Source organism: Sinocyclocheilus anshuiensis, unplaced genomic scaffold, assembly GCF_001515605.1.
Source record: "Sinocyclocheilus anshuiensis isolate Anshui unplaced genomic scaffold, SAMN03320099.WGS_v1.1 scaffold1854, whole genome shotgun sequence".
Taxonomy (NCBI): domain Eukaryota; kingdom Metazoa; phylum Chordata; class Actinopteri; order Cypriniformes; family Cyprinidae; genus Sinocyclocheilus; species Sinocyclocheilus anshuiensis.
Genome location: NW_015546040.1, coordinates 405,898 through 417,127, shown reverse-complemented (window position 1 = coordinate 417,127; position 11,230 = coordinate 405,898).

The following is an 11,230-nucleotide window of genomic DNA, read 5'->3' as shown; positions in this document are numbered from 1 at the left end:
GTCTCTGTGTGTGTGTGCGTGTGCGTGCGTGCGTGTGTGTGTGTTCTCAGTGGACTCACGAGCACATGTGAGACAGTCTCATATAAATGAAATCCCATCCCTGTGTGGATTTGTGTTTTCCTTACATTATGTTCCTCAAGACACATTTCCCTTCAGCAAATATTGAGATATATGATTGTAAACACAGTAATCATGTCCACTGTTTCTCACCTGTTATGCTTTTTGAAAATCCTAGCAATATATAATTTGCTAGGGTATATTGCTAGGATTTTCAAAAAGCATAACAGGTGGGAAACAGTGGACATGATTACTGTGTTTACAATCATATATCTCAATATTTTAATCAATGTTATTTTATTGTTTATATATTATTATATTATTTGTTCATATTTTAATAATTACTTGTTATTTTTAGATTTTTTTGTTTTTATTTGTATTTGTAATTATTATTTTTAATAAGTTTATATGTAACATTTTAATTGAAAAATTTTCAGTTACTCTTTTAATTTATTTTGATTTATTTTTTTATTTGATTTTTTATTATTTTATTATTTAGTTTATATTTATTGCATTTTCAGTTTATTTTAAATTAATTTTAGTACTTTGACCTTATTTCAGTTAGTTGCCAAGGCAACATTTCTAATATAATATAATATAATACAATAATTTATTACATTTTTATTTGCTTTATTTCAATTACCTTTTTTTAATAGTTTTTTTTTTTGTTTGTTTAGTAGTTACAAAAAAATAACAATACAGATTCAGAGCATATTCATAACTTAATAATGTGAATTCCAAAGTGAAACAAATAATTAATATTGTATTCTTGGTTACATCAATTAAAAATGTCATTAATTTAAAATCAATTTCGATTTTCAGTTTTTATTTTATTTCTATTATTTTTAAATTTAGCTTTAATTTATATTTATTTTAATTTTACTTCAAGTTTATTTTCAGTTAGTTGCCAAAGCGACATTTCTCAAGTTTTTTAGTTGAAATCTGAACAATAGCAACACAGATTCACAGCATATTTAACTCCATAATGTGAAGTATTCCAGAGTGAAATGAATATTGAATATTGTAGCCTTGGGTTATGTCAGTAGAAATAAACATTTGAGTTGTTCCTCAACTCCTAGAGCTGCTTGCAACACCAAAGTTTGCTTCACTGACAACACATATATTGATCAAATGCATTAAAAAAAAAAAGCATTACTAAAAAACAGCAGAAAGAACAAGCACGGTAATGATGGTGAGCAGATGTAAAATGCTTTCCTTGCGTCTCTCGGGCCGTCGTCAGGACATGTTCATCGCTGATAAACAAATTTAATTGCCCTCTCACTGTCTTACAGTTAATTGACTCTGGTTCTTTTTTATTTGCAGATTTTCTTTCTTTATCTCCAGGCCGACTGCAGTGCTTGTGTTTTATTTATTCAGGTTTTCTGTTAGTTTTTGGTGATATTGTTTGTGGATAGCCAGGCATGAGGGCAGCGGGATGAATAAATGATTCATGGATAAATGTAAACCTAACCAGACATGAGAGATAGAATAACAGACTATGCCATTAAAATACCCCCAAAACTGATAGCCAAAATAAAATAAAGATATCCAAATCACAAGCATGTCACTTTAAATAGATCTGTAAAAAAAAAGAAAAAAAGGGATGCAAAACGCTCAAAATAAATGCATAGAATTAAAATTGAGACCCCAGTTATCTCACATGTGTCTGGCATATTGCAAAGTTCAAGTTTTCTAAATATGCAGAAGGAAGTTTTGAATTCTTATGGCTGAACTCCGGACAAATCCATTAATATTTCATCGTCGTGACACACGAGGCGTCTTATGCAAATGTGTCAAGTGTTTGCACAATAAAGATGTAGGCAGCTGAAATAAAGAAAACAAAACAATTTTTCACTGCAGAGTTGAAAGTACAGCGGCTCACGCAGCCGTGCGAGGCGCTTTCAAATGACTTATTTTGACAACATCCAATTACAAATGATAGCAGCATATACTTCAGATGATTTAACCGCTGCATTTACACCTCAAAGCCCTGGAAAAAAGTTCAGAGGAAAAAATCTGCAAATGAAAAACAAATAAAAAGAGCCACACTTCCCTCGCGCAGCTGGAGAGCGGGGTTTGTTTTGTCTGAATAACCCAATATTTTACAGGAACTCAGTCGTTCCTAGATGAGAAAATATTTGCATTAATGCACGGCTGTATTGCATTTCAGAAAACGTTACATAATGCTTTTTGAAATATGCTAATTCTCCTCTTACCTGTGAGTTAAAAACACCTTCGCCTGGCTGTGATGATGGCTCATGAAAGGGATTTGATCTGTGCGAGAAGAGCCAGTCTGTGTTTTAGCAATCGTCTCAATCGATGCCTTTTATCTTGAAGGCAATTAAAGCATCACAGCTTTTGTTTTTGTCTCGTCTGTGACCTGCAGAATTCATTGTTTGGTGACCTATATAATCGCCTCTCTGCATTCTTATATACTGCAAATAGCACATTTAAAGTTTTCAGCCCTTTACAAGAACTTAAAGCACTCAGCAAATAGCTAAACTTACAAGTAATAATAAGAGTCTTCATTTAAAGAAATGTTTCGCACATGCAGGTAATCTTTGTATTTTGGCCTTAAAGGAATAGTTCACACAAAATGAGAATTTGCTGAAAATGTGTTCCCTCTCAGGCCATCCGAGATTAGGATGAGTTTGTTTCTTCATCAGGTTTGGAGAAATGTAGCATTGCATCAGTGTCTCAGCAATGGATGCTCTGCAGTGAATGGGTGCCGTCAGAATGAGAGTCCAAACAGCTGATAAAAACATCACAATAATCCACAAGTAATCCACAGCACTCCAGTCCATCAGTTAACATCTGGAGAAGACAAAAGCTGGAACAAATCCATCATTAAGATGTTTTTAACTAAAATCCGAGTCCATAATCCATAATAAAGTGAAAAGGTGTTCTGGTCTGAATCAAGAGAGAAATCTGCACAAATCAAGCACCGTTTAAACAGCTCTAAACAAATATGTGGCTGGATTTTGAAGTGAGAGACATCAGGAGATGCACTTTTTCACTGAAGGAAGTGTTATTATGGATTATGAACTCATATTTCAGTTAAAAACGTCTTAATGCTGGATTTGTTTCAGCTTTTGTCTTCTCCAGATGTTAACTGATGGACTGGAGTGCTGTGGATTACTTGTGGATTATTGTGATGTTTTTATCAGCTGTTTGGACTCTCATTCTGACGGCACCCATTCACTGCAGAGCATCCATTGCTGAGACACTGATGCAATGCTACATTTCTCCAAACCTGATGAAGAAACAAACTCATCTGCATCTTGGATGGCCTGAGGGTGAGCACATTTCCAGCACATTTTCATTTTTGGACACTTTAATGGACAGTGATGCTGTTCTTGTTTATGATGACCATCAGTAACAAATTGCACGGTTGGTTTTTCTCCGACTATTCATGCTGAATCATCACAACAGCATTTAACTTTTAATAAATATTTTTGCGCCCCTCCCTCAGTTGGAAAAGTGTGAATTTCACTGGAGTCTCTAAAAGCAAATGTAGAGCAATATTCATTGTAAAGCAGCTTTGGAACAGTATGTTCTGTGAAACATGCTTTACAAATACAACTAAATTGAATTCTTTTTATATCAGTGTAACAGGTGCCGGGAACCCAACAGTCTGGAGGAGCAGGAGAGGAACAGAACATAAAGATGACCGTCACACAGCAGGACGCTTGAAATGACATTGTTATCAACAGGGCTTTTTCACGAAAATTGCCCGCCACCATCCAACTGGGTCAAAGCACCTCGTACGGCTCACCACTGACGGCGATTATTTCTGTGAGGCGAGAGAACCCTCGAGAGTGAAATCTTATGGGAATGATTGCATCTCTCGTTTTGTAAGCAATTCTATACCGCAAGACAAACTGTGGTGTTTAATATCCATGCGACGTTCGATTCGGTAGATCTGGCTGAATGCATCTGATGCAAACTGTAGAGAAAAACAGCAACAGCCTACTGAAAATCACCAGAAATGGGTACAGGGTAAACGGCATCAAGAAAGACATTCAGAGTCAATCTCATCTCTCAACTAACTTTCTGACAAAAATGAAGGTTTTCATTTCATCACGATGAGACATCATGATGATAATTAAATAGGTTTAATTAAAAGATGCTCTTGGCAGAAGAAAAAAAATGTAGAAATAAATCATTTAATCACAGTATGTTGGGGATTTTTGTGTCTGAACTGAAAGATGAACTGCTTTACTAGTGAGTTAATTAGCTCGAACACATCTGATATATGAGATTAATTAGCAAATATCCATCTATAAATGTTTAACATACATGTTGCTTTAAAATACAGCAATTTGGTCTGTAATAGTTTGACTATATATTTTGCACATTACAGTATTGACAACGGTTATATTATTTTCATTGATTAGAAATATTGTCTAAATGAAGAAATATTGACAAAATGTTAAAATTATTGTCCAAAATCAAATGTAAAAAAAAAAACATTAATATATAAATAAATTGATTACAAATAAAACAGGCAAATAAAAGTAAATAAATATTCAAATTAAAAAATAAATTATAATATAAAAAATATATATTCAATAAATAATTAAATACAAATTTGATAAAAAATCAGTTTAAATTTAATCTAAAAATATTGATTAAAATAAATATGTAAATAAATTAATGATACATGGTGCTGGGTACCTGAACTGAAAATGAACTACTGATATATCAAATAGCAAATGTTTGGAAAAAGCACCGTAAAACTTGATCTGTTACAATTTAACATATTTTTAGACAATAATGTCAACTCATATGTTATTTTCATTGACTAAAATGTTGTTTTCATCTACTAAACTTATACAGTTTTAGTCAGAATAAAGTAGACTACAAAATAAATATGAGATTAAGGAACATTGACTTCCTTTAAAGGTAATTTTCACAAAATAATTAATTTTTTTAAAGAATTTGAAAGAATTTATTATTAATATGAATACATAAAATACAGGTTAAAATAAATGAAATTTCATAAGGAAATCTTTCGCCCTCAAGAGAAATTTCCACTCGCGTGGATTCCTATTGAAATGACTGGATTTCGCCCCTGATGATACGGTAAATGTGAGTTTACCTTAAAACAAGAACCTGCTGTAAAAATAAAAAGCGGCTATTCAGAGAGGTGTTTTGTTGGAGGTGATTAACAGCAAGCAAGCTCAATATCCATGAGTTCAGCTCTCGTGAGATGATGTTGGATATGAACCGCTGATACTTAAGATGCATTAAAAGCTTTATTTTTAGAGCAAACCTGAGGAACAATGTGTTGCCTATTATAATTTGTTTCCCAAACCTATTAAAGTCCAATTAAAGAGGTGCAATCTTTCACTTGGGACATAAAGCGAAGCCTTCGGACCCAAGCATTTGTAATTGGACGCCATTCGAGCTCAACACCATCAGAAGATCACGTGCTCTTACACCAGGATAATGATGTCAAGCGATGTCACCTTTGATTCATTTGCGGTCCAAGAGCGTGATTGAGTTTTCTCTTGAAGCCCATTACTAACGGCTAGCGGCCGATGATATTGGTAACGGATCTGATGGTGCAAAGCTGCTAATTGCACGTCTGATTTTCTTAAGTGCTCAAATTATTGCAGAGATGTGTAATGTCACACCGTCGAACATCATGACCTTCCTGTGCTGACAGCGTCAGGTTTGCCTAACCAACTGTATTTACACGTCTCAGATTTGGGAGATGGCGAAACGTAATATCGATGCGAAGCCTTGATCTTATCAGAAGACGACAGATTAATCACTGGCCAAACACTACAGACAGAGATGGTCATAGAAAGGTCCTTTGGTTATAAGCAATAATTGTCATAAACCTTCATTAACCTTCTTGACTTGCAGTTGTTTAGTTGTTTGACTGATGGAAAAGTTGAGAGAAAAACTGTGTGAAATTTTATATAAATATAAATTCAATAAGATTAAAATAAATGTGTTAATAATGAAAAGAATACAATAAAATAATAATTAAAATGTAATTAAAAAGTGAATAAAAATTATTATTTTTTTTTAAATAGCCTAAATAAAAGCATAAAATTGCATTTGATATAAATGCATAAAATACATTAATAACAGATAAATAGGTAAATACATAATACATCTAAAAAGACATTACTGTATTGGGTAGAATAATGTAACTAAATATTTTTCAAATAATATTTTAGATATATTTGCAGTATATACTAGTGCTGTCAAACGATAAATCACATCCAAAATAAAGTTTTTGTTTGCATGATATATGTGTGTGTACTGTGTATATTTATTATGTATACTGTATATAAACACATACACATACAGTATATATTTTGAAAATATCTCCATGTGTATATTAATATTCACATAATTGTGAATTTGTGATATTATATATAAGTATTTTACATTTATAAACAACATATTTTTCAAAAAAATTTTAAATTTATAAACTTAAAATTTTTCTGAAATATATACATGCATGTGTGTGTATTTATATATACATAATACATATACAGTTTTTACATACACAGTTTGGATGTGATTAATCGTTTGACAGAACTAATACTATACATTTTTCACAGTACTGATGGGTCTTTATACAAGAAATTATATATGCATATTAAATCTTGTAGAAAAGATGATCACATTTGAGAAATTATGTCATAAGATCATAAATAAGATGATATTTGGAGTTCAATGGTGATTTTTGGGTGGTTTTGCCTAAAGAGTTTTAAGATTAGTGATTAAAATACGACGTCGGTGACAGTGAGGCATTTCTCGGTGGCGTCTTCATCGCGAGCGTTCAGATGTCTGATGAGATCTCTTCATCAGCAGCGTTTGTGTGTCTGAATATCTGCCCGGTGAGGAAATGATGGAGCCAATCAGAGTCAATGTCAGCTCACAGCACTTCAACAAAGTTTGTTTCTGAACTAACAGCAGGAGATCAAGTGATATAAAAGGCTCTTACAGTGTATCTGAGACACATATGAAGTACAACCACAGTTAGTTGTTTGGGTAACACTTTACTTGAAGGGGTGTGCATAAGACTGACATGATGTAGGTGTCATGTCATGATTATGAAGGTGTCATGTCAGTCTTATACACACCCCTTCAAGTAAAGTGTAACCGTTGTTTGCTAAGGGAAGCAAAACAGTCATTATTGCTCATATTTAATGTTTTTGATTTGATCAAACCCCTAAAACTAAATATTAAACTTCACTTAAACTATTTGAAAGAGAGTTCTGAGCCATATCTAGACCAAGAAACGCCTGGCAACCACCTGGCAATGCCTTAGCAACTGCATAACAACACCACCCCATAATATCATAGATATTTTGACTTGGGCCAGTAAGCACCTGCTTAAAAACACTTAGCAACACCCTAGCAACCACTCAGAACACCTTAGCAACTGCATAGCAACACCACCCCTTAATATAATAGCTATTTTGACTTGGGCCAGTAAGCACCTATTTAAAAATGTTTAGTAACACCCTAGCAACCACTCAAAACACAATGGCAATAGCAACACCACCCCATAATTTCATAGCTAATTTGACTTGGGCCAGTAAGCACCTATTTAAAAATACTTAGTAACACCCTAGCAACCACTCAAAACACAATAACAATAGCAACACCACCCCATAATTTCATAGCTAATTTGACTTGGGCCAGTAAGCACCGATTTAAAAATAATTAGTAACACCCTAGCAACCACTCAAAACACATTAGCAAGTGCATGGCAACGCTTAAAAACACCACCTTGAAAACTGCATAGCAACACCACCCCATAATATCATAGCTATTTTGACTTGGGTTAGTAAGCACCTAAAACACTTAGTAACACTCTAGTAACCACACAGAACACCTTATCAACTGAAAAGCAATGGCATCCCATAATATCATAGCTATTTTGATTTGGGTTGGTAAGCACCTAAAACACTTAGTAACACCCTAGTAACCACACAGATCACCTTATCAACTGAAAAGCAACGGCATCCCATAATATCATAGCTATTTTGACTTGGGTTAGTAAGCACCTAAAACACTTAGTAACACCCTAGTAACCACACAGATCACCTTATCAACTGAAAAGCAATGGCATCCCATAATATCATAACTATTTTGACTTGGGCCAGTAAAACCTACTTTAAAACAATTATTAACACCCTAGCAACCACCAAGAACACCTTAGTAACTTCATAGCAATGCCACCCCAGAATATCATAGCTATTTTGACTTGGGCCAGTAATCACCTACTTAAAAAAAAAAAAAGTAACACCCTAGTAACGACATAGCAACGCCCTGGCAACCACATAGCAACACGCTCAAAACAAATAAGAGCACCTTACTGTAGCTTTATGCTGCTTGGTTTTGCACATGCACACATCACGTTTTCTTTTTTATAAATCTAGTTTATCTAGCTTATGCATACTGTTCATGAGTGTTGCAGAGAAATAGAAGTCATTTTTAGGCTCGGTGCCTTTTATCTGGTGTCACTCTTGTAATGCGCACAAGTCAGTGTTCACCTGAGTGGCTCGTCTCTCTCACTTGAAAAGCATCTTTGTGTGGGATCCGGAGCGGTTCGTGTTGTCCTGACCCAGCACTCAAAGTGAGGTACTTCTGACGGCCGTCTTTCATGATCACACGCTGCGCTGTGGCCTTTGCTCGGTCAGAGAGGGAACAAAGACACTGTTATTGAGGACGCTGCTAATATTCTCCTCTCGTCTATTGTTTCTGGCAGAGCTTCACGTAGACGGCCCTCTAAAAACGTCATCTTCTGAAGACTGACGTGGATTGGAGCAGGTCACCGCTGACTGAAATGACAGAAACCTCTGTCTATATTCTTGGTTTTCAAGAATATAGCAGATATTGGTTGTACAATATTTAATTAACCCTTCTATTAGGTTCAAATTCTGTAATTTTTATGAGGTCAAATTGACCCAAATTGTATTCAATACAATTTACCAAAAATCACACAGTGAAAAACAAAGGCAAGGCAAGGCAAGACAAGTTTATTTATATAGCACATTTCGTACACAATGGAAATTCAAAGCGCTTTACATAAAAGAAAGTAAAATAATCACAAAAAAAATAATAATCACAAAAATAAAACTTTATAATAAAAAAAAGTAAACTTTTAACATTAATGCTTCTCAAATAAATACATAAATATTAATTAATAAGTGTTTTTGTTTTGTTGTTTTTGTTCCAAACTAAATAGGTTCACTTTTTTTCAGTGTGCTTTAATCATAATCATAATATAAATTTTGTGCTTCAGATATGGATTGCAAAATATTTAATTAACCCTTGTATTAGATTTCTGGGATTTTCAAGAGGTCATATTGACCCTAATTGGATTCCATACAATTTACTAAAAATCACATGGTAAAAAAAAACAAAAAACAAAAGCTAAAGTAAACTTTTAACATTAATAATTCTCATATTTTATATATGTAAATAAGCGAACAAATTGTTTTTAAAACTGTACATATTAAAAACTATTTTTTTAATTTGTTTTCACAAATATTATAAACACTATTGTAACTACTTTTTACATTTTAAACAAAACAAGTGTGGAACAGCTTTTCATAAACATAATCATAATATAATTTGTGTGTATAATAATATAGACACATCAGAGGGATGTTCTTCACCCTAAATGAGAAAAAGTTACAAAACTTTAAGAAAAATATCTTAGGTTAACGAGCATTTTCAACAACTCAAACTAAGCGTTCTCACATTAATGCTGAGGGAGTTTTTGTTCACAGATTGTTGTTGTGTTATGAAATGCCAAAGTCATAAGACTTGTTTGGAGAAATTTGTGTTTATTTATCTTCTTTCCCCTTATTTTTTCTTGTTCTTAAGGATAAATAAAACTATTTGCCAGTACAGGGTAAGAAAATTAAACTCCATTTAAGAAAACAAGTCTTATTATATTATTTTGCTTTTCTTTGTTTTAAGGATGCTCAGATATTTATCATAAATAAAGGAGCTTTCTCGTAACTTTTGATTTTCTCGTAAGGCCTTGACAGAGATATGAATGTAATTCCATAATGCATTGCAACTAGCTCAATGAAAAACTAATCTAAGAAGGCAGACAACGTAGGAGTGTTTACTATAAACATATTTCAATCAATACTGAAAACTATTGATCTAAACACTCCAGTGCAATTCAAAATGGAATGTTTATGGAATATTCTTACTTTTTTTTAACATATTCTATTTTTTTTAATTGTCTCAAGTTATTAATTTAGTAACATGTTAATCCAGTTGAATCCGTCTTCCCATCCAGAGCACCATTTGTGTAGAAGAGCACTACAGATCAGTCACTTATGAGCTTTCATGACAGTCAGGATGGAAACTTTGAAGCTGATGTGAATGTGAACTGCAGGGGAAAATACATGTTGTGCTGATTTCTGCAGTAATAATATATTGATGACTATATGTACTCTAGACTGTTTCTAAGACTGCAGTGTACTCAGGACATAATATAAATAATGTAAATTTGATTAAAAAAAAAGACTAATATAAATGTATTAATAAACAGTTAAATAATCACCAAAATAAAATATAAACACACAAATTATTATATATTAATATGTCAAGTTGCTTGGCGATCGTAAATAGTCTAAAGTCGAGGTTTTCAAATTGGGGACTGGGGACCAATGTAAAAATAAATAAATAATACAAATAATATTAAAATAAATCCATTAATAAATCATTCCCACAGCGTTACAAATGTCCTGCATAGAGGCACCCAACAGTGAGCCTTGACCCCCAAGAGGCGAGGCGAGGAGAGGCCAGAGGACTCGTAGGCGAGGGAGATGGCATCCACAATCCACCGACTGAGGGTCTGTTTACAGGCAGGAAGACCCTTCTTAGGGTGACCATAGCACACTAGCAACTGGTCCGATTTCCTCCACAAGGCAGCTCTGTGGACGTATATGTCCAGTACTTGCTGTCTGTACAGTCCGAGAGGAGCTGGATGAGTCAGAGAGAACCAAAGAGGGCAGTGCGATGTCTCCTGCGTTGCAAACAGGTTCACCTGAGCCTGGCCGAACAGTCTCCAAATCTGACCCACCACATCTGGGTGGAGTCTCCATTCCCCGGGCCTCGGCCCCTGCCTCGACAGGATGTCTGCTCCCTGATTGAGATGCCCGATGATGTGTAC